The sequence below is a fragment of the Camelus ferus genome, chromosome 7 (genome assembly GCF_009834535.1).
Source record: "Camelus ferus isolate YT-003-E chromosome 7, BCGSAC_Cfer_1.0, whole genome shotgun sequence".
In the NCBI taxonomy this organism is placed as follows: Eukaryota; Metazoa; Chordata; class Mammalia; order Artiodactyla; family Camelidae; genus Camelus; species Camelus ferus.
Window position 1 is genome coordinate 67,368,415 of NC_045702.1, and position 24,928 is coordinate 67,393,342.

At 34.9% G+C, this 24,928-nt stretch overlaps 1 long non-coding RNA gene across 1 annotated transcript in view; it reads right to left on the reverse strand.

The window, feature by feature from the left end:
* Window positions 1-24,928, reverse strand: part of LOC116665006 — a 62,453-nt gene that overhangs the window by 14,032 nt on the left and 23,493 nt on the right. Inside the window, exon 2 of the long non-coding RNA XR_004321583.1 lies at window positions 5,720-5,881. This is a non-coding gene — a long non-coding RNA (uncharacterized LOC116665006). The remainder of the gene's footprint in view (window positions 1-5,719; window positions 5,882-24,928) is intronic.

A 24,928-nucleotide genomic window follows, 5' to 3' on the forward strand; every position in this document is an offset into this window, starting at 1 on the left:
ATCACATTTCCAGTGATATTGATGGCATTTTCTGTTTAAAAAAAAGAGGGGGGAGGGTGATCTGCTGTTCTAAGACTTATTCAAAAGCTTTTTAAAACCACAGGATTTATATTTTATTTGACTGGAATAAATATTTTAAAAAGCATCATCCTAACCTCTATTGTGTAAGACAAAGATGGTGAAATATTTACCTTAAAAATAAATTGGAAATCTATAAAATTATTGCCATGGTTCAAACTGAACTGTCATTTTATTCATGATACATATAGTAGACAATTAACTGATATTATGATATTAAGCCTCTAATAAAGTGATCTGGCATTTATAAATTCTTGCCCACTGAAAAGTTTATTTGGCACACAAGTTTTTCTTCGGCCCTTCTCATATTTACCAGTTATAAGCTAATGGATGAATCATCTGAGTCTAATAGAATTGTGGTACTAAAGTTAGAGAAATCGTATTTTCAAGTTTTAATAGAAAAATTTAGTTTTCCATGTATGATTCTGTAGGTTCTGAAGCTACAAACGTCAATATATGCTTTACGACACATATCAACAGATATTTGGAAGGAAGGATTATTAGTCATATCTGTGTTCTAAACAGTCTTCCCAATTTTTCCTAACATTAAATTTCTCACAGTACAAAGATGTTATGAACTGAACAATATCAGGATGCCAAACAAAACTGTTTTAAATACAATGAGCAATTGATAATCTGGGTCAAGGGACCTATTTAAGAAAAGAAGCATAAAGGTCTGGATTTGCAGTATGGTGGGTAGGGCAAGAGAAGGAACACTTGAAACACTGATTGTTGTGCCCAGTCATGGTCAGAAACACGGTACACAGAAGTCTCTAGCCACGTGGTAACAATCACTGTTCTGGAGCACTAGCTAAGAGAAGGCAGTCAAACGTACACTACAGAAGGGTCAATTCTCATAAACCTTACACACATTTTGAAACTTTAACTCATCCTCTTCCTTTGTCCTTGGTTCTCTGGTTCAATACTTCTGAGCCACATACACACATTACTCCTTGCCTTCAAGGTTCTGATTCTTATTAATGTACTTCCTGGATCTTAACTAGCTTATCCATCAAATGATTCATCTATCAAAGGAAATTAGCACTTCCTGGTGTTCAATACAGCCCAAGTAGATGTTGCCAACATTCAGTCAATCCCATAGTTAGAGTTCCCTAATAAGATTCCTATTTTCATTCATTTTTGACAAGTTTGCCTAGTCAATCTGAAAGATAAGCATACAAAAACATAAAGCTTTACTAAATGCTATGTATGCAAAGGCAAATAAGGGAGTATTGCAGAGGGACATCCAACACAGACAAGTAAGAAAAGAACATATAAGGTAATATTTCCTAAAAAAACGAGATATTTACTCTGGATCTTTAAGAATTCGCAAGGCAATAAAGCATGTGCCAAGCAGAGAAAAATAAGATGCAAAGGACACAGCTACCAGACTGTGGAGCGTTCAGTCATCTACAGTTAAATCAGATTTACCCAAACAATGGCAGAAATAGTGGCAGGAAATAAACCTGATTACTTAAGAAAGGAACAAATCATAAAAGGCCTTGGCTTTTATTTGGGGAAATTTACATTTCTTTTCCTTTAAAATGATGGAAAGCTACAAGAATCTTATACAAAAATACAATTCTTAAGATATTTATGTTTAAAAATAATTAATCTAACCCTTTTACTGAGATACATTTAAAATTAGAAACTATAAGCCACAAAGAGAAAGAGAAATACCATATGATATCACTCATATATGGAATCTGATAAAAGAAAAAAGGAGACACTAATGAACTCACCTAGAAAACAAAAACAGACTTGCAGACATAGTAAACAATCTTATGGTTACTGGGGGGAAGGGAGTGGGAAGGGGTAAATTTGTGAGTTCTAGATTTGCAAATATTAACTACTACATATAAAAATAGGTAAAAAACAAATTTCTTCTGTATAGCACAGGGAACTATATTCAATATCTTATAGTAACCATAATGAAAAAGAATATGAAATCGAATATAAGTATGCATATGTATTACTGGGACATTATGCTGTACACCAGAAATTGACATACTGTTAACTGAGTATACTTCAATTAAAAAAAAGAAAACAATTTTGACCAAGAAATTGCAAAATATAGAAAACTTAAAAAATAAAATAAAATTAGAAAAAAAAATGTTAAAAGACTGTCAGATTAATCCGGGTGAAAAATAAGAGTATGAACGTGAACTAAAACAAGAAGAGGAGATACAATAAATATTTAGGGTATAAAAGACACAAGGTTTAATTGGGTTCAAAGTGAGAGAGAACTGAAAGCTGAATCTTAAATTAATCTTGGATTTCTTGCTTGGCTGACTGAACAGATCACAGTATTACCACACAGATCTAAGTTAGGAAAAGATTCGAAGAGACAATGAGGAGGTTTTGGTCTGATCAATCTGAGACGTCCAAGTGGAAATCAAATATTATATAAATAGGCCTATAACTCAAGAAAGTTTTTTTTTTTTCTGGAAAATGTTAATCTGGCAATCAGCAGCATACTGGTTAAGTTCTACACAGTCAGGCTTCAACGATATATTTCATAACTCCCAGATAGACAGTAACAATTTTTATACCTGTTTACAATCCAGTAAAAATTAGTCTTCCTCCTACATCAACTCACATCCAAGCGTATGTCCCCTGTCTACATATAGAGCCTTACAGTCTCACCCACGCATCAAAATTCACATCACACAGTATGATATATAAGACTTTTAAGAGTTATGTAAAACTAACGTGCCAATAGCACATTTTGCTCTTAAAATTTCCCTTTCTAGGAAAAATGGGATAAAGTGCTTAAGATCTCAAATTTACAGACTACTAAAATGTTCAAAGGCAAAGAAGTGGATTTCAATTGAAAAGGATGTAAAGTCATGGGATTTTAATGATAGATCTGAGGTCCACAAAGAGCAAGTCATTTAGTAGACTAATTGGATTAGTTCAACTCTAAGGTTTCTTCTTACCATCAAATTTCAAGGTTAAATTAGAAGATTATTTAAATGATCCATATTTAATGTAAGAATAATACTGATTTGAATTTTGAATAATATATGTGCATTTTTTTCTGCATTAGGTTTATAGACATAACATTCTACACATAGCCATGTACAGAAATTGACTCACTAAAACATATTGGAAAAAAACACTTCTAACTATTGTTGAATTAATCAATATAGACTTAATGGCAACACATTATGGATATGGGTATCTCTTATTATCTGTTACACTTTCAATAATGCCTGAGCAAGTAGTTTCATTTTAATACAGTAGATAAGTGTGTATAGGCATGAGAAGCTGAAGGAAACGCTTTTATAAGTTCAGTCATCAATTCTCTACACTTTGAATTCATGCACTATTTATTTCATAATAGGTATATGAATTCAAATTTATTTGGCCTTTAAGTGAAATCCTAAGTTAGATAGCCCTTGTAACAAAATTAACAGTCATATTTCCTTTTAGAATAGCATCTCTCTTCATGGAAGTAACAATTGGTTTCATTCAACAGTATTACAGTTGCTCGAATTTTGTTTTACTTAGATTACATTCACACTCATCACTTATTCACGTATATTGACAAAAACTCACAACATACACGCTTGCATACAACTCTTACATATGTGCGCGCACACACACACACACACACACACACACACACACACACACACACTCGTGGCTATGCGCACTCTTTCAGACACACAGGAATTGGGCATTTTCTTCCTCTTGCTTCTACACCCAACCTTACATATTCAAGGCTTATGGAAAAGTGGGTGGTCCATCCCCAATAGTGAACAACTGTTAAATAAAAACAGCTGCTGCCTCCCTATCCTTAGATATTTTCTTATGCTGACAAAACAGATTTGACAACTTAAGAAAAATTAAATGACCCCTTTAGTTATCTATAACTTTTCGATCAACATCAAATGTTTTACAGATACTTCTTGCTTCAATTCTAGGATCCAGTTTTACCCCTCTCAGTGCTACACAATCAGAGTAACTACAATGTAAGAGGTAATTTGAACCCCAAAATACATATCTGTAAAACAGTAAAACATTTCCTCAACAATCCTCAACATCCCTCTTATCAAACAGCCTTAATTTAGATGGGGATGCCCAGGAAGCCACAAATTAGTCATAGATTTATAACATTTCTTCCTTCTGAAGTTCTTTTTTACTTTTTCTTCCTCTTCCTGGAGTTCATTTTCTTTGTCAAGGTATAAGTACAGAAAAAGTAAGAAACATATTCTAAACAGAAAGTTGTATAAAAAATCCTGTTAGTTGTTTTTCAATAATAATCCTCAGAATAGTTTGGTTGTGTAGACTTTATTATTATTCACTAAAAGAAAGTGAGTCACCAAGAGTTTTTTTCTGTCCAACATCACACAGCTGTTAGGTGACATTGTTGATATATGAAACCCATCTCTTGTTCCTGAATGTAGAGGTCTTCCTAGTACCTCACAAAGGGATAAGAGAAAATGCATCAAGCAAATTTTTCAATTTAATGTAAAAAAAATTCATATAATTCACATAATTCCATAGCTGTTTAATGTAGAGACCTAGAACCATTCCCTGGTGGATTCAATATAGTCTGTCTTAACTGGCCTCCCTCACTCAGAAGAATCACTAGGCACCCCGAGAACCCTGGGAAGACAATACAAAGTTGGTTTTAATATGAAGGAATTTCAGTTTCAATTTAATGCCTGCATTTTGGGCAGTGCACTCGAGACTTGATTTCAGGCTTGTGTGAGAAACAAGACGTGTCTCCTTCACTGCAGGCATTTTTGCAGACATAGCATGTGTTCCCTGTTGGCCAACAAACATCCAGGCCTCTCACTGCACTCACTTTAGTAATTCCAAATGAGAACTTTCTATTGATTTTCATTCTCTCTAGGCCTCTCAAAGTGCATTTTTTATATACCACATAAGATAACCTCTATTTCCAATCAGAATATTTCATGCATGCCCTTTCAGTTTGTTAAAAAAATTATACAGCCATTTTTATTTAATGTTAAAACACAGACAGAAACTTTATAGAAATATTTTTAATAATAAATTTTAAAAGCTTCATGACCTTTAAAATGCATATTTATTTATAATAAAATCAGTCTAAATTTAGGCCAGCCCTACATAAATGGAATGATTCCCACTGGTGCCACAACTGGCCCCTTATCATTAGTGACCTTAAGTTTAGTTAGTTGTTGCATGACGATTTTAACCCATTTATACCACTGCTTCAGAGACTTGCTCCAAGTCTTAGCTCACAAATCCACTTATCAGATTGTACCATCATTCTAGATACTCTGTTTCAGAACCAGTTCCTGCTCTCTGCCTGTTTTTGTGAATTTGTATATCCAGACTAATACTTACTTCCTAAATGAATCTTAGCTCAGAGCACAAAACTCAGGCTCCCTCTGTCTCAGGACTACCTGCTCGTCAATATTCACATATGTCTTCCCCAGACTTAGTCCCTTGTCTACACTCAGTCTCACACCACTCTCACCCAGCATCAGAGAGAAATTATCTAGTAACTGTCCCAAATTTTAGTTCCTCACTCTACCATGGGACCTGTTTTCGAAATAACTTTAGACTCATTCTATGTAGTTATTCCCAATCTGGCCCTCTCTTTATTTAGTTTATGAATAGTAAAAACTGCAAATAAAAGAGATACCTGGATTGTCAGCCCTGTGTTCCATGGTCTCGGGTTCTGATGCTCTGATCAACTTTTTCAGTTTCCCCATTAGTCCTCTGACAGCAGCAGGTCCAGCAGTCATCAAGGTTACCAGGAGAAAAACAAAGCTTCTCCCAAACACCAACAGAGTTCTCAGTTTTTCTGAGGAAAGATTCATCTGTTAGCTTTTCAATGCAGATGTGCTCCTTTGTATGTAGATGCAATTTACTCAGCTCACAGTAAAGTCTAGCTTTATGGGTGCTCAGTGTGAAGGAGCTGAAATGTAAGTCCTTTTCTCATTTTGAAAATTAAAGGAAAATAAAAAAAAGAACAATGATGCAGACTCCAAGAAAAGCAAGGAAACTTTTAGCTCTTTTATCCAATATTTTAAATAGAAGAACTATATGAAACTCTACAATCTCACTGCTTTGAAGAAATTAATCAACTGTTGCATTCTCTAATCTCTATTAGCTGAATATAGTTGGCAATGTGATCTTGTCTTCTTAAGCTCGCTGAAGTGACTTTGCTTATTCTCTCAAGACTGAGAGCTGGGGACTGATTATGTCCTAGGGAAAACCACTGAAATTTCTGAAACATGACCATGGTAAACTGACTTTATGAAATTACTTTCAAGGAGCCAGTACAGTGCAATCATCTGAAGCACAGAATTTTCAAACAAAATTTTAATCCAAATAACTGGACTCATCCAAGAATCTTTGGCTTTTTTGAAGAAACTGACAAGCCTAAACTAAAATTACTATAAAAGAAAGAAAGGACCTAGAACAGGCAAAACAATCTTGAAACTTAATTTCAAGGCTTACCATAAGCTATAGAAATTGTATGGTATTTGTATGAGGATATACAAAAATAACAGAAGAGAATAGAGAGTTGTGTTTGTTAAATATATAAGTAGACAAAGTTTTATAGATAGCACAAAAATAGTAACATAAAAAAAAACCTTTGAATTTGACACAACACTGTAAAATGACTATAACTCAATAAAAAATGCTTAAGAAAAAAAACTTGGTTTAAAACACAATAATGAAGATATTCTCTATATTTGTTTTTAGGCATTTTATGAGGTAGAAAGCAAAGCTCCTCTCCGCCATGGGAATATCAAGTTGTTCCGGCATGGTTTGTTGGAAAAGCTACCTTTTCCCTACTGAATTACCTTAACACTTTTGTCAAAAATCACTTGACTATAGACAGATAGATAGATAGATAGATGAAGATATATGAAGAATGTTTAATTTTATAACATGAATGCTAGACAGTAGAAATTGTCCATTCAATCCATTCATTAAGAATTGGTGGCTTACTTACATTAAAGTCTTTACACGCAAAGTATGTGCATATCTTATTTAAGATAGAGATTGTTCAGTTTAAGACTGAGTTTGGGTATTTTTGATAATTTTCCAGTTCTACTCACCCAGTGAGTCTATTCCCTCTAGGAAAAGAATTGGTGTATCTGTGTTAGCTTAGTTTCACTAACTGAAATTTAGTCTCAAGAGAAAAATACTTTACGTAATAAACTCAAGATTTAGCTCATTCCATTGAGAATTGTACCTTGTAATTTCAGAGAAAGCGTATTAACCAGGCAGAGTATAGCTAATGCTTTACTTTTTTTCAAGAAAGAAGGTAATGTGCCGTGTGATGTATTCTTTATTATGGTAACTATTATTAGGCAGCTGGAACTAGCTTTATCTTTCTGAGGGGATAGAAGAACTACTCTTATTGAAAATGCTGTCTATTGTGTATTTACGAAATATAACTTTGGTGAGCATAAAATACAAGAGCGTATTCTAAAAATATACTATGCCAATGTTATTTATTTAAATTGGTTGACTTATAACTGGAACTCTCAGTCCTTCCTTGTTAGTCTTAGGAATCTCGACATAAGGAAATCGTCGTAAATAATCTAAGAGAATCTGAATTGTTTCAACATTTATTTATAAATAATTCAACTGCAAAAAGCTGTGTGTGTGTGTATATATATATATACACACACACATATATAAGCTCAGAAAACTGAGCTTAATTTTAGGATGGCTTCTTATATTTCATTTTTTAATATTTCATTCATATGAATTTCAATATAGGCTGAAACATATAGATGTAACATATATATATATGTAAAACTTAAAGAAATATATATTTTAAAAAGTCACAGAAAAAATGAGCTGGATTCAAGATCTTGTTGCCAAATGACATATGATTTACTACAAGTGTCATATTATTTTGACTGCCAGATTATGCACTGAACCACTGAAACAGCATTGCCCACTAGAAGAACAGTATAAAATATAGGTTCTCTAATTTTCACTAACTGAAAGCAGTTAACATACCTGTTGAATATCTAAATCTTTAGTGGGAGAAGAACATGTGCTCAAAAGATTTTCAAAAAAAAAATGTTATTTAAATTGTAGATTAAACCTTTGATTTTTTGAGTTAAATTGACATGATCAGAGAGAATTATTTGTAATTGAAGGTATCAATCTTCAAAATTCTAGAAGAGTAAAGAATCTAAGAGCATCAATTCCAAACCAATGACTTTGCAGTGTTTAGACAAAATATCATTAATTTGACTGTACATGTGCAGGTCTGTCGTTTCGAGGATTATTGAAATCATTAAGCCCAAGTTGATTTCATACCACTGCTCAGTAAACTATCTAGCCAGTGAGACCGTAAGTTATGCTTCTCAAACTTAGTATTACTGAAATAAAAATAAGGTAAATTATGCATACAAATTAATTATAAATAAAGGGTTTCTTTTTCTCTTGAAATGCATATTTTGTAATATTATTTAATATAGATTAGATTCAAACACCTGGCTTTCTCATGACACCCTTATTCAGATGTGTTGAAGCAAAATATATTGGAGCTTATCTATATCATCACTTTTCCTATAAATCCATTTGTATTACAAAATTTTGATTTGGTCACAGGTCTACCAATAGTGAAAGAAACTGTAAGTAGTGGGGCGCACGCGCGTGTGTGTGTAAGTGATTAGCTAATCTGCAAAGTGAAATTCACCTGATTGCCAACATACAGGACTAGTTAGGGAACATGTGCTTTGAGAGCTTAAAACACCTTCCTTCTGAATGTACAGAACCAAAGAAAAATTGTGAAATAATTCAGTGCCGTCTTGGGAGCATCATTCTTTGCAACTGTTTTCACTAGTCTTTTGTTTATTTGTTGGTTTCTTTTATATCAAGACCTCTGTGCTGAAGGAAGCAGTATGTTACTTTTTACTTTGACACAGGCTTCTTATATTTAGAGGTATTAACTCTTGAATCCCCTCAGAAAATATTTGTGGAACTCCTAGCATTAAGGTCCCCCCCCTTTTTTCTCCTTATTTTTATCTCAAGATCTCAAATGTTAGGTAGCTAATCTGGTTATTGAGTCTCTGCCTATCATAATACCAATTTCATTTTGTTATATGATAAAAACACTAATAATAGCGTAGTTTCTAATATTCCAATGGGTTTTACATATTCATCATTTTATTTTTTCCTCTCAATAAACCTGGCAGATAGTTTATATAATTCATATATCACTACGTAAGACAAATTAAAATTTTAGATCTCTCTTTCAACTCACACTTGTATCCATGTTGGGAAGAAGTCTTTTATGATCTAATGATGGAAGAGGAGATGGTTCAAGGGCAGTTCATGGATGATGTGGCCTGGAGTACAGGTGGGAACATAAAACATACTGCTGCTTCATTAACAGTCAGTCAGAGGTGGCTCTGGAAGGTAATGCTGAGGTGAAATCCTCCCACTGTGCTGAGCCTTATTTAGGTGTCACACCTACTCATTAACTTGTGCTAAATGGAAGTCACTTACAGTAAGTATGTATCTGAAATAAAAGGAGCAGTAAATGGCTGGCCAGCTGGAAAGGAGCCTTGAAGGAGAAGGATACGCAGGAGAAGGATAAGAGGATATGGAGAAGAGGTATGTGGATGGTCATATTGTGGGCAGGTGCAAAATGCCATGATCTTTGATTCACATGTGAACATACCAAAGAGTATCCAACATAGAAGAGACCCTAAAAAGCTACACAGATCCAACAACCCGTTTGGTTGCTATTAACCTGCCCCTTTCTTCAGCTCCAAGAAAAACAGGCTCATGAATAGAACAGTCACAGTCACTGGAGGTGGAGTCCATGCATGTGATTAACTGCTGAGCCTTCTAATCTCCAAAGTGAATTGAGCTGCTGCTATTGGCAAATGTCAAAACTTACAGCGACAGAAATCAATGCCAAGTCCCTAATCAAACATCATTCTTTGAAGAGGCTAATTAGCCATTTAGTGATTCATTGATTACATCAGACATCACACCCTGGAAATGCCGTATTCTTACTGACTTTAGTAAACATGCCTCATATTCCAGGCATGGATTAGCCCTTCTTACTTATAATGTCATGGTCAGAACCACTGTAAGATCTTATAAAATATTTGATTCAGCAAGATGTTATATCTCCTGTGGCCAAAGCTACTTTATGGTAAAAGAGAAATGCTAGGTGGCACATAGTTATGGGTACCGTAGTCATAGCATATTCAACATCTGTCATGAGCCACTGACTGGATGAACTAAGACAGGATTTCTAAACCCCTGCAGAATTGACATTTTGGGTCAAAGGATTCTTTTTTATGGGGGTTCTACAATGCCCTCCAGGATATTTATCAGCATTGCTGGACTGCTGGACTCTCCCCACTAGATTCCAGTGGCACCACAACGCGGCTGTGAAAAACAGAAATATTTCCAGACGTTGCCAATCATCCCTGTGGAGAAGAGGGTGGCAGACAAAGTCCCTCCAATGCAGAACCAGTGAGCTAATGGAGGGAAACTTTTGAAAGGACAGCCGAGTTTTGGAGATGATAATCCTGTGAGGATAGGATTCTTCCTATCTATCTACCTGTCTGTCTGTGTATCTACCTATTAGTTAACCAGTATTGTATTATGTCCTAAACAAGTAGAATATTAGAACATATGGGTCCAGGAACCTAGGATATAAAAGGAGTGGCCTCACTTACAGTCATCCCCAATGACTCACTTGCATAATTTGCAACTCTAAACGCCGGGTTTACTCTAGTTCCCAGAGTAACTACCAATAGAGGGTATAATAGAAAGCTGATTAAACTTAAGGCAAGACCTGTCCCTGATAACCTTGCGTTCCTTGTGGCCAACAGATCAGCAGAAAAGGAACAGAGTCATCAAAGTGAAAGAAATATTTAACCCTGTCATTATAAAGAGGTAGGATTGCTGTCACAAAGTAAGAACAGAGATTACATCACATCAGTTAGAATGATCATCATTAAAAAGTCCATAAATGATAAGTGTTTGAGAGGATGTGGAGAAAAGGGAATCCTCCTACATTGTTGGTGGGAATGTAAATGAGTGCAGCCATTATGGAGGGCACTATGGAGATTCCTCAAGAAACTAAAAACAGACTTATCATATAATCTAACAATACCACTCCTGGGCATATATCTGGAGGAAAATATAACTGGAAAAGACACATGTATCCCTGTGTTCACAGCAGCACTATTTACAATATCCAAGACATAGAAACAACCCAAATGTCCATGGACAGATGACTGGATAAAGAAGATGTGGTGTACACACACACACACACACACACACACACACACACACACACACACACACACACACACGAATACTATTCGGCCATAAAAAAGAGTAAAATAATGCCATTTGCAGTAACATGGATGGACCTGGAGATTTTCATTCTAAGTGAAACAAGGCAGAAAGAGAAAGAAAAATACCATATGATATTGCTTATGTGTAGAATCTAAAAAAAGGAGATAAATGGACTTATCTACAAAACAGAAACAGACTCACAGACATAGAGAACAAACTTAAGGTTACCAAGGGTTAAAGGGGGTAGGAAGGGATAAATTGGGAATTCGAAATTTGCACCTCTTGGGAAGTAATAGAAGTGTTAGCTATCTTGATTGTGGTGGTGGTTTCACCGGTGTATACATCTATCTGTCAAAATTTATCAAATTGTACCTCTGAAATATGTGTAGTTCACTGTGCAGGAATCATACCACAATAAAGGTGTTAAAAAAAAAAAAAAGAACAGAGAAGAAAGTGTTTTGTACCCATTGATCTATTTGCATATCTCTTGTAACCTGTAGCTCAATTTTGATAGTGAAAAAAGAAATGTAGTAGTAAGGCATGGTGACCAGGGGCTCTGACTCCTTAGAGATGAGAGTCTACGTCATGGCATAAAGAAAGGATCTGGATTAGCAGAGGTGCTAACTAGAGCAAGGAGAGTCAAATGTGAGTCAAAGACGAAGATGTTGAACTCCCACTGTGGTTGTCAGAATAGCTATCCTGGCAGACCTGAAATTCAGTCCACTCGTCTCCCTCTTATAAATTTCTCAGTCATAGAGGTTAATGAGACTCTTGAACTACCTTTTCCCAGATCTTATGAACTTACAGCGTGAAGCAAGTAGACATGAGCAGCACATGGGATGGACTGTGGTAGATGGTGTGGTACACCACCCAGATGTCCCCTTCAGGAATGAGGCATTCAAGCTCTGGGGGTTTGGGCTGCCAGAGACTCATAGGTGAGACCCTTATAGGGAATTGCATTTAGCCGAATGGAGCTGCTTCAGGTTTCAGTTTCTACAGGGTCAGACCACATCCAATATTTGGTCAAGATGGGAAGATAAAGACTTGTCTGTCCCCTTTGCCTCAATTTGGGACAAATATTAAGAACCATTCTAGCTCCTAAGCTTCTCGTGAAACTGATAGTGGCCTCTCTTCCAAATGCACTGGAATTCAGCATCGTCCACCAAATTTTACTTCCCTTTCTTCCCTGCTGAAGTTTTCCCCAAGAGCACTCTCTAATAAATTCTGTGTATAGAATCTCTTCTCAAAGTCTTTTTCATAGGAAATCCAACTTAAGATAGCAGCAGATATCAAGCCATGTCTCTCAAGTTGCCTTGACTAGATCATCTATGAAAATTTGCAAGGGATACAGTTTATAAAAAAAATCTGGAATTCACCTCCAGTATTCAAACTAAGTTCATGTATTAAAGCTGGAGTTAAAAGTTTCTCTACAGAAAATAGAAAAAACATTTTATCACTTCATAATTGAATATGACATAAATTATTATATAAATCATCCAAGTTTAAAGAAAGTGTTGATTAAAATAATTCTTCTCTGAAATCTAAAGGAAATGAGAAAATGTGAATTATTAATTTGCATTAAAATTTTATTTTTCGCATCATGCCTAGTGGGTACTGACTCAGTTTCTCCTTTCTGTTGAGTCCCTGGAAAAAGGGAGATTAACTTGAAACACATTCAAAGAAAAATGAGGATAAAGTCTGTGTCAATAATGGAGTCTCTTCTTTGGACATTCACCTATAATTTTTGTTACATTAAATATGTATTTATCCTTCTGGGGTATTTGAAAATATCTATAGTCACTAGCAATAAGTCACATTATCTTCAGAAAAAAAAATCATCACCTTTTCCTCAATGAGCAAAAACTCTATTTTTCAAACTTTAAGTTGAATTTTGAAATGTGTTTATCTTCTCCAAATCTCAATGGTTTAAAATATTTAATGCTCGGAAAATTAATTTTGAAACCTGTGGATCATCTCAAACTCAGTTGTCTTTCATGCATCCTAAACATGCATGGGTCACTGAGCTCTTTGATGTTAGTACAGAACAAGAATTCTCAGATATTATTAATGGGACTCAGAATTCCTTGAATAAGTTTAATTTCCCAGCAGATAATTGACCTAAGTGACTTTGGGAGGTCCCTGTAACCTACATAAATAAGGAAAAAGTATATTTCCACACATAAATAATATGTGGATATAGTTATTTACCACAAGAGAATTTCCCAAGGTAATCTCAATAATTGTTTATCAGGTCTAAATGATTACCCCAATATCAGCTAATTTGGGGGGGGGGATTTAGATACATTTATAGCAAAAAAAAAAAAAAAAAAAGAGGAAATTCAAATAGGATTGAAGACACATACACATTCGAAGAAGTAACTGAGCATAGCAGAATCAGCCCATTATGGGAAGTTGGCAAGGATATTTCATTTCATACATCATTTAGAAACTAATTTGCCACAATTATTCTATAAATATAGTAGCTCTTAAGATGTTAGCAGAATGAGAAGAAAAAAAATTGTTTTCAACAAATGTCTATGCCAAGATGTGCAGAGCTGATGAACTCTCCAGTCCTGTCAGGGATATATGCACATTTGACTGAGCTAATATGCCTGACTGTTTGTAAGCTCAAAAATGAGATAAAATAAACAACAAAAAAAGACTTCTTTAATTCAAAACAGTGAGTTAATTTTCATTTGGTTTGAAGGAGCCATAATATTTAACAGCTCATAAATTAGATGCTGGAATGTAACAGATCATTCCCTGTCAATATTTAATTCATAATTACGTTTCCTTTGGGGCCAATTTAGAGATGAGGCAAATGAGAAAACAGTGGGACTAAGTGTCCTAGAAAGATAAGTCAATATGGAATCCTGGTTACAAACATGAACTTGTAAATTACATAAAGAGCTATAACAAAGAAATAACTTATGAAGTTCATTAACTGCTTATCACAATATTGGGCAAAGTACCTATATGCCCATCTTTTCCAAATGTATCAATGTCATTTTAATTAATCTATATCATTAAGGAAGATACCAATAAAGAACTTTTCCAATCAACCAGGGCTTCCAAGACCCTAGTGAGATATAAAAAAATAAATATCCAAGTTTTTGTCCTAAAATGTTTACAACTTGAAGTAAGAAATAAATCATAAGCATTTACATATCAAAAATTTATAGAGAAAGAAATATAGGTATTATAAATAGAGAGATGGAGAGATAGATAGCTACATACATACATACATACATACATGGGATGGAGTATGTAGGTTTTCTCAGGCAATTTTCCAAGCAATAAAACTTTTAACTCATTGAATCCTCACCAAATCCTGTGTTACTACTAGCATTTAATAAATGAAGAAGTGGGGATTTTATAAAGTTAATACATTTGATGAAATTCCAACAGTTGAGAAGTGATGGATAAGGAAATCCAACATATGCCTGCCTGGCTTCAAAGTAAGTACTCAACCATGATGCTTGCTACTTTTCTCTCTATAAATAGGATATTACATTTAGCACCAAAATGCTAGAAACATTTAAGAGAAGCCTTAAATGGTTTCTTGAAGATCACTGCTGTGCACCCAGATTCTGAGTAGGTCAAGGGTGTAGGGTAGGGCTCTGCACCGTTCCATAAACACAGTAGGCAATTTTGTTACAGGTGGGCCATCATCCACAATATGAAAGCACTTACAGAACTCACCTCGTGGCTATAATTTAATGCAAAGGTAAAATATTCACCGTTAAGGGAAAACAGATAAACACCTTAGAGAATTATCTATTTTTGTTTGTAGCTCACGTAGCCACAACTAAGAGAATTTTAAATGAGCAATTTAAATGATATAACCCACAAAACCAACAGCTATCTTTCCATGAATTTTCTCACAGGCATCATTCACAATGTAGCTGTTAGGTTAGCTTTCACCTTCTCTTCATGATGCCAGCAGCTAACGTTTTTTAATTTTTAATTTTGAAATAGCTGTAGATTTACATATAGTTATAAGAAATAAGACAGAGAAATTCCCTATTTGCCATTCAAGATGTTTCCCCTAGTTGTAACACCTTGCCTAACTGTAATAAAAGGTCACAACCATAAATTTCATATCAATATTATCCACTAATCTTACACAGATCTCATTGGCATTCACTTGTCGGTTTGTATTGGTATTTAGTCTGTGAAATTTTGTCTCATGCATAGATTTGTTGTGACCACCATTACAGCCACAGAATAGTTTCATCACAAGGATCCCATGAAATCCTTCTAAGACCACAGCTGCAACCTTCCTGCACACTTCTGTAGTCCCTAGCAGCCACTAATCTAGTGTTCATCTCTGTGATTTTCTTGTTTCATATCACTAAAGAAATGGAATCAGAGAGCATGTAACGTTTTTTTGAGATGGCGTTTTTCCCTCAGTGTCATTGCCCTGAATTCAGGTTCATCCAAGCTGTTGCTTTCATCAGTGGCTGGCTGCTTCTGTTTTCTTGCTGAGTACTACACCATAGTATGAATGCACCACTTTTTGTTTAACAATTTGTCTGCTGAAGGATATTTGGGTTGTTGCCAGTTTGGGGTTCTAATCAAAAGCTAAGACTTTTTTTTTTAATTGTAGTATAGTCAGTTTCCATTGTTATATCTATTTCTGGTGTACAGCATAATGTTTCAGTCATACATATACATATATTTATTTTCAAATTCTTTATCATTATAGGTTACTACAAAATATTGAACACAGTTTCCTGTGCTATACAGAAGAAATGTGTTATTTATCTATTTTATATACAGTTGTTAGTATCTGCAAATCTCGAACTCCCAATTTATCCTCTCCCAGTCCCCTTCCCCCCTGGTAACCATAAGTTTGTTTTCTATGTCTGTGAGACTGTTTCTGTTTTGTAAATAAGTTCATTCGTGCCTTTTTCTTTTTTGATTTCGCATACGAGTGATATCATATGATATTTTTCTTTCTCTGACTTCACTTAGAATGACGAACTCCAGGTCTTATCCATGTTGCTGCAAATGGCATTATTTTATTCTTTTTTATGGCTGAGTAGTATCCCATTGTATAAATATTACCACCACTTCTTCATCCAGTCATCTGTCAACGGACATGTAGATTCACTCGATACTTTTTTATTTCATCAAGTTCCAATTATTGAAAAATTATTGAAAAAATCCTATTAACACTACTTGCAAAACATATCTCAAATCTCTCCATCTTCATGAGACACCTTGTCTAAGCCATCATTGTCTTTTTCCTGCCATGCAGCCACAAGTCCTTTAATTGGCAACTTTTGTCTCTTTTAATCCACAGCAATTGCAATCAGTCTTTTCACTAGCTTCAGAGTTTCTCCATGAGCTGGTCTCTGCCTGTCTCTCTCACTTCTCTGCCCAATGCACCCTCACTCCTAGTAAGTTTAGCCACATTGGTCTTTTCTTTCTGAAGCTCATTTATTCTCAGTCATTGCCAGTGCTGTTCCTCTGCCTGAAGCGTCTCTCAGCCTTTCTTTTGCATGGTGAACTCAAAAGTCTCCTCCTCAGACAGATCTTTCTTAAACCTTATATCTAATGTTGAATGCATCCATCTCACTTGTTTGCTATCATGGGAGCGTATTTCAATTTCTTTTTAGGATGTGTGACCACTGAAATAACGCAAAAAGTTTACTGTGAATCATTCACATAAGAATATTAGCTATTGCTAGCATAAAACTTCTCTCTCGGGAAGAAGGTAAATAGTTCAGTGGCAGAGCGTATGCTTAGTATGCATGAGGTCCTGGGTTCAATCTCTGGTTCCTCCATTTAAAAGGTAGTAATAAAATAAAAATAAGAAAATAAACCCATAAAACTTCCCTCTCTTAATAACACTGCTATATTTTCAGAACCTGAAATGGTATGCACCTGAAATACAGTAGGTACCTGCTAAATATTTGTTTAATACATACACGCATTAATCTGTTTATCTGTCACCTATCAAATGTCCTCTAAAATACAAATGGATGTTAATTTGACAATCTTTTCCCCTATGATCAAATTTATACATTGTGTGCCTTTAACACAGAATTGTTCATTTTTCCCTAAATACCTTACACTCTTCCCCATTTTCTTTCCTCTTCATAGTATATTTTATTCCCCCAGCCACACTCCTTGGTTTGAGAAAGTCTTACTTAAGAGTATTGGGGGCTGAATCAGGAGAAATATTCCCTGGTCTTACAACAGGGTTCTAAATGCTAATCAGAAAGAAGTGACTTTTGGCTAACAATCTGTATTTCAGGTGTTTTGCTGCTTGAGAGTCAGAAAGTACATCATTAGATTACAATATACTCGTGTTCATCAGGCTGAGATTTTTTTGGTCACCTTGGGAGGTATCTTTCAAATTACCTGTAAGAAGGTTCAAATGTCAGGATTTGACTAGGCAAGGGGTGAAGGCACTTGAAGAGAGTTTCCAAGCTATGACATTCTTAGTCACCCCTCAATGCTTGTAACCTTGTTTCTCACTTGGCATGCATTTCTGTGACCCTTCTTTTTCATTTCACCACCAACATGCAGGCCAGCTGCCCTACCATCATTTTAAATGGGGTACTGCTATCCGTGCAGTAGGGATTTTGAGACAGAAAAAAAATGTTCTTTGTTAATGTCAACTATCACTAGTAGAGAGAATGTGGTATTTATAAGAATGTATAAGGAGGCAAGAAAAATTGAGTATCAAAAAAAATCCTAAGTGTGTAAGTATATTTTTGATGGCAGCACACCTTATGTCAGCAGCCTGCTTTACTTAGAGGAAGCCTTTGACAGTCTTCATGCTTTGGCTGCCTAATAGTATTCTGTCAGGAGTAAATTGGGTTTCTGGTACCACATTTGCTCTAAAACAGCATAAAAACTAATGACCGTGTCAAGCTATGTACACTGCCGGCAGCTACAGTATGCCCAGATAATTGCTTAAATTTGGATTTCTGATATGCTTGCTCAGTGAAAGGCTGTGTTTGGAATGTTGGCAGACCAGACAATGAACTCATCGTGCATTTTTCTGGGTAGATACAAACTCAGAAACCGGCTTCTCTCCCTTCAGAACTCTGATTATTTCAGCAATAATAGTGTCCCTTCAATTTTCCAGCCTGGCATCCCATTACAGAGCACAAAGCCTTTGGAACTATGGAATGAAAAATGTTGGGGAAAGACCAACTTGAGGATGGCTTTTTGGGATTAAAGACTTCTTATATACTAGCTGGAGTCCTAGTTTTAAACAAAAGCAATGTCTTACGGGGAAAAAAATTAGAAGAGTTGGATGCCAGTAGATAATGTGTGGACCTATTTGACTTCATGAACGGTAAGGGTACCCTTTCTCTTCTTGCCGTTATTCCTCGGTTTATTCTTTAATACTCCCCTGGTAGTTTCTCTTATTTCTTCCCCTATTCTACCTCCTTTCTTATTCCATATAACTTCAGTTTCTTTAGTAACTTTTATCTGTGGCACCGGATATGCATTTACATTTATGGTACACAAAAATAAAGGCGAGATGAAAGACTTTCCCAGATAAATAAAAACATGAGGCAGTTTGTCTGCACTAGTCCTGCTCTATGAGCATCACCAAGGAGAATTCTTTAAGTTGAAATGAATAGATGTTAAACAGCAACAAGAAAGTACGTGAAAGTACCAACCTCACTGGTAAATATATAGACAAACACAGAATATTGTAATATTGTAATGATGGTGTGTAAATTACTTTTAACCCTGATATAAAAATTAAAAGACAGAAGTATTAAGAATAACTGTAAGCACAAAAAGTTTTAATGGGTATAGAGTATAGAAAGAAGTGAACTCTAACATCAATAACAAAGTGTTGGGGGTGGAAGTGAAAGTGTAGAGCTTTTGTATGTGATTGAAGTTAAATTGTTATCAGCTTAAAATAGACTGTTAGAACTATGAGAGATTTGATGCAAGCCTCAGGATAACCACAAAAGAAAAACCTGTAACAGATATACCAAAGATAAAAAGCATCAAAGGATACCACCACAAAAACTGTTAAACCACAAAGAAAGACAGCAAGAAAAGAGGAAAGGAACAAGAAAACTACAAAACAGAAAAGTTAACAAAATGGCAGTAAGTCCCTACTTATCGATAATTACTTTAAAAGTAAATGGGTTAAACTCACCAATTAAAAGATCGAGTAACTAAGTGGACTGAAAAAACAAACAAAACAAAACAAAACAAAACAAAAAACAAGACCCAAGATCCAAATATAAGCTGTCTAAAAGAAATCCACTTTAGATTTAAAGAGATACACAGGCTAAAAGTGAAGTTACGGTTTCTGTTTTAAAGAAATCTATTTGAAGAATTTGAAGACATCCTAAGTGTTTTGAGAGAATTCTCAATTCCAGAACTATCATTATGCCTCTCTATTTTTTCTTCGATGCTTAGTATCTTATAAAAATGATTTCTTCCCTAGGTTTGAACTATAGGACTACCCATATGACTCACAAACCTACACATGCAATGTCATGTCCCCCAAATTTCTCTTCATTTGGTTGACCTCAGATCACTCATCACTTATCAGTTCCTCCACCTCAAACACAGATAGGCATTTTGCCACTGGTCATTTTCCATTATGCCAACTCAAACAGTGTTTCATTCTTTTTTTTCCCTTAGTGCTAATATATAATCACCTCCCATATACATTTTGATGATTATTTCTTTTGATGGTTTACCTTGCTTTCTTTTTCAGAAGTTTCACTTTAAGGAGCAAAAACATTTTCTCAAATAAAATTTTATGAGAGGATAGAGAAAATAAAAACAAGAAGAGCTGAGTCACATCCACAGAAGTTCAGTTCCTTGAAGAAATCAATTTCCTTAGAAACTTAGCAACTTATATCTAGAGTCCTTAATAGCTAGATGCTTCTTCACAGTTTCTTATTTATTTCATCTTTAGACATCAGATAAATAACAAAAATTTCAAACATGTCATAAATTGAATTCTGAGGCTCACTGGGGCCCCAAAGACTTATCCTTAAAACTTGAAGTTTCAAAACTCACTCTAACAATACATCAAGATTTTGAGAATGATGCTCATTAAATGAAAATGATAGCAGTCATTGTGCTAAACATGGGCAGTTATAGATTTATAAAAGCCAGCTATGAGCTAGATCACCCTCTGTCTCTTACTGATTTTATTAATCCTGGCTGAATCACCAAATTTAAACCCCATGACTATTGAAAATTCTTTTATTTTTTTTTTTAATTTTTCACATTATTTTACTGACTTCCACATGCTTTTCTGCTTTCTTAAATATGTGAGTATTGCCTTTATTCTACCTATGTCTGTCTATGTCTATCTATCTACCATTTCCACAGACACTTCCAACATTTTGAAATCTTGGAACCTTTACTGAAGACAGACATGGTCTCTGTGTAGGGGATTGTGTATGCAGGTGCACACGCCAGGTTGAAGAGTGTTAAAGGCCATGAGCAACACATGTGGACTTCAGAGACTTCCAGATCTCTCTGGTTTCACCTCCCTCACCTTGCAATCATATTTTCTCTTGGTCCTTTAGTTTGACCCACATCTGGGCTCCCTCAAGTTCTAGACTAAGGCCCAAGTTGCTAGAGTATTTTTCTACAAATATTCTCTAATTTCTCAAAAGAATTTTGGTAAAGGTGAATGCTTCTAGACAAAATAATAATAATAATAATAATTTAAATATTGGTTTAAAAAAGAGAGAAATTTTATAGTCTTAAGAGATTTCTTGTTGCCCCAGATCAATCTCATAAGTACCTTTCCATCTGGTGACTAGAGCACACACATGTCTACCAGATAGTGTTTCTACCCAAACTGACATATTTAGCTGCTGATTTTGTAGAATGTGTACCTATCTCAGCATATGAGTCCAGCTCTTTTCTTCTTGATATATTCTTTCTCCAAAAAAAATAGATGTGTTCCAGCCCTGAGGACAAACTTGTTTCATCTTGATATTGTTCAGGTCTCTTCACTTACACAATTTAAGACCCTGCTTTGTAACAGCTGACTTACAGGAACAGTAATACTCCTTCATTCTATATTATTATCCATTTAAATACCACCAGGATGTTTATTTTCAATCTCTGGAGCAAATTCTAGTAATTCTATGCTGACTACACAAGAGGTTCTTCAGGCATTACATGAATGTCTGTAGCCTAAGAAAAGCCCTAGTAGTGGTTACTAATGGCTTTTTATATCTAATCACAGGCTTTTCACAACACATCTGCAATTACTAAAAATGAAGGATATGTTTCAGAAAACATTTTCTCAGGAGTATATTGTGAGCAAATACCTATTATTTATAGTCATAGGGAAAAATATCACTGTCATGTAAACAAGTGTCTGTTTTACATATATTGGTGTGTATAAGTATGCATGTGTTTACACTACACCTTACTTTTCCTGAAGTGAATCCATGTATACCAGGGAAAAATAAATGTTCTTACTTGTTTACCTTTAGCTCTGAGAAGAAAGATAACAAAGGTCTCTATTATGAATCATTTGTCCACTAAAACATTCCATCAGGAAAACAGTAGCAATCCAATTCTCATTTTCTAATCTTTCTCTGAAACTGTGCTTGGTACTTGAAGCTTTCTTTCAAATGGATGTGAAGGATGTAAAGGTTAAGAGGAGACAGAAAACCTAACTCTTTAAAGTTCACTTATCATTTATCCAACATAAGTTCTCAGGGAGGAGAGTTCACTGAATGCTTATCAGTTCTTCCTATTGCTTGATATCTTGACACCCAATTAAGTGGCGCTTCAAGAGTTTAGCTCAGCTTCAAAAAGAAGAAAAATAACACTCCTTTATTATTTTTTAATAGAGGATAGTGTCTCCAAGAGACTGCTCTATAAAGGTCTATTTTATAACATCATATTTATGCATTTTTAAACTCTCAAGTTTATTAGTTTTGTGGAAATTACACGTCTTAACTAATGCTATCTAGTAATACAGTAGCCTTAAGATAAAAGCAAAGTGTTTGGAATAGAGGCCACTCTAGGTAACCCAGCTGGTGTAAGTTCAATTACTAAGATCTCCCGTGCTGTGAGCCTCTACACCTAATTACTGTCTGTGAGAAATGAGTATTTCCTGGAGATTCACTGTCTTGAAATAATTCAAGCCCTCAAAGCTATCAAGAATGGGGGATCTCAGATGGAACAATGGATCAAGGGAACATGATTTCAGTTTTTAATATTCAACACAATTAATTTAGGAGCCACACAATTGTTGAGAAAAACTGCTGGGTGAAGTGTAATCAGTTTTAATGTTTATGTTTATGTTTATACATTTTATTTTCTTTGGATTTTCCTGGGCTTCCTGTGCCTGAGGGCCAGAATTTTTGTTTTCTTTCACATACTTCTCCAATAAAATCTGTTGGCCCCCATATAGACATATTCTTTTGAGAAGTTTTGCAGCCATACTTTCAAGGAAGATACCTGGGACGTGACAGACATCAATAAATAATTTATTAATGGGTATTTATTATTTCCAGTTTTTCGTCATTTTTTTTTTTTTAATGGAACCTTCCTTGTGCTAGGAAATGAGAGCCACTAGACCTGGATCTCTGGGACAGTTCTAAGAAGTCACTGCTTCCTGAGACCAAATATATCCATCCAGATTCTGTACATTACTGTGGCTTTTTTATTGTGGCCCTGTGATCCCTCCTGAATCCCAGAAAAGAAATTTAACCATAATTTTGGAGTGCATACTAAGTTATGTACTGGACCCAAATATAATTTGATCACCAAGGATGGCACACAACTCATAGCAATGTTTTTCTTTCCTTTTTTTTCCTCCAGCTGCCAAGAAACCACAAGGGTGGAAAAAAATTTTCTTCTTCCCTTCCAGGTTCTTTAGCTGGTCTAATCATCAAATTGATAGAAGACAGATGAATAGGAGAAAAACAAAGTTTAAGATTGTGTATACCTCCTGTATACATGCGAGAGACAAAAGAGTAACTGCCTGAAATGGCCAAAGCCACCATATTAAATACCATCTCCAGCTAAAGATAAAAGAAGATATTGTGGGGTTGGGGAGTTGGTATAGGAGATTACCAGGAAAAGTGCAGTAAACAAGAGTATAGTTGTTATGCAGATTTAAGTGGTTGCCTTCTCTATTTGTAAATGTTTCTAGAGATTTAGAAATTCTTCTCCTGATATAGCCAAAGAGAACCATTACAAATGGAAATTTGCCTTAAAAATGTAAATGTTTCTGACAAAAGGGTAGCCTCTACTCAGTTATCAGAGCTTCACCTGTGTCTGCTGTTTCTTAAAAATAACCAGCTTAAATAATCAATATGCCAAAGAGGCCTACTTTAGGGTGGTGTATTTCCTCCCCTTCAAAACACGTATGAAATTTGAGCTTTAATCATTACAAATGTATTGACAAACTATAGTACAAATTTTGAGTGGAAAGTTTCAAGTTGGAATGCTCTCTTTGTTAAGAAGGACACTAGGATGGAAAATTAAGTACCTTGACACAGCACAAGGATATTTGGTAGTTTTATTAAATTTATATTTAAGATAAACAGCATGATGCTGGATAAGGGCTCTATGACAGAATTTTAGCAAATAGGAAAAATTTCTTTATAAAGCAATTTTTTCTAGTTACGTATCCTTGAGATTCACAAAGATGACTGCTCGTTGCAAGTACAATCTTCAAAGTTTTTACTAATGTTTTTCCTAGTTTTGTTTTGTAAATGATTTACAGGCCTATTACTTCTTTTATAATTAAACATCTTAATTAAACCTATAAAGAGTCTGAATTTAACAGTGAGTGATAAACATTCTGATATTAAAAGAAGTTGTTAGTACTTAAAGTAAAAAATATTTGCAAAAATGTTAGACAAAGTTAATATTTAACTTTGACAATGATAAAAATGATGGTTAATATTTAAATTTTATAAAACAAATATTAAAATACACTAAAATCCCTAAAATTTTAATTATGTTTTATCTTTCTATATTTAATTATTTATCTGTCAATATTCCAAGTAAGTAAAGGTATAGTTATTAATACTAAAAAATTAAAATATAATTCTTAAAAAGTAAGATATTATAAACAGCTAGGGGAGGGACACACCAGAGAAAGAAAACCAGGCATGGCTTTCTGGACATAAGAGTAGCCATTTTTGGCTTAAGCCACTTTGTGATCTAAGCCTGGCCACAGTGCTCGCCCTTGAATAGGTCTCAGCAATCAATGACCTTAAGGGAAAAAAAGAATGCAGAAACATTGCCTGTTATCAGGCAAGAGAAGTAACAATAGCAAAGATAATGTATCAATTGTAAAGACTCCAAGTTCTGTTTTAAGGGTAAGATTAGCCTGAAGCGCTCAATCAACAGATCAACTAGAACCTAAGGGAAGATGATATTGACCTTTTCTGACCCTTGAGACTTGAATCAACTCAGATTTGGACTCTGTAGACCACCCAGGGCCCTTCATGAATATGCAGGTACTGTTAGCTTAAAACTTCCCCAGTTTTGCTGTTGGAGAAACACTGCTTTGGAAAAGATCCCTGGTGTTCTCCTTACCTGCTGCAAGTAA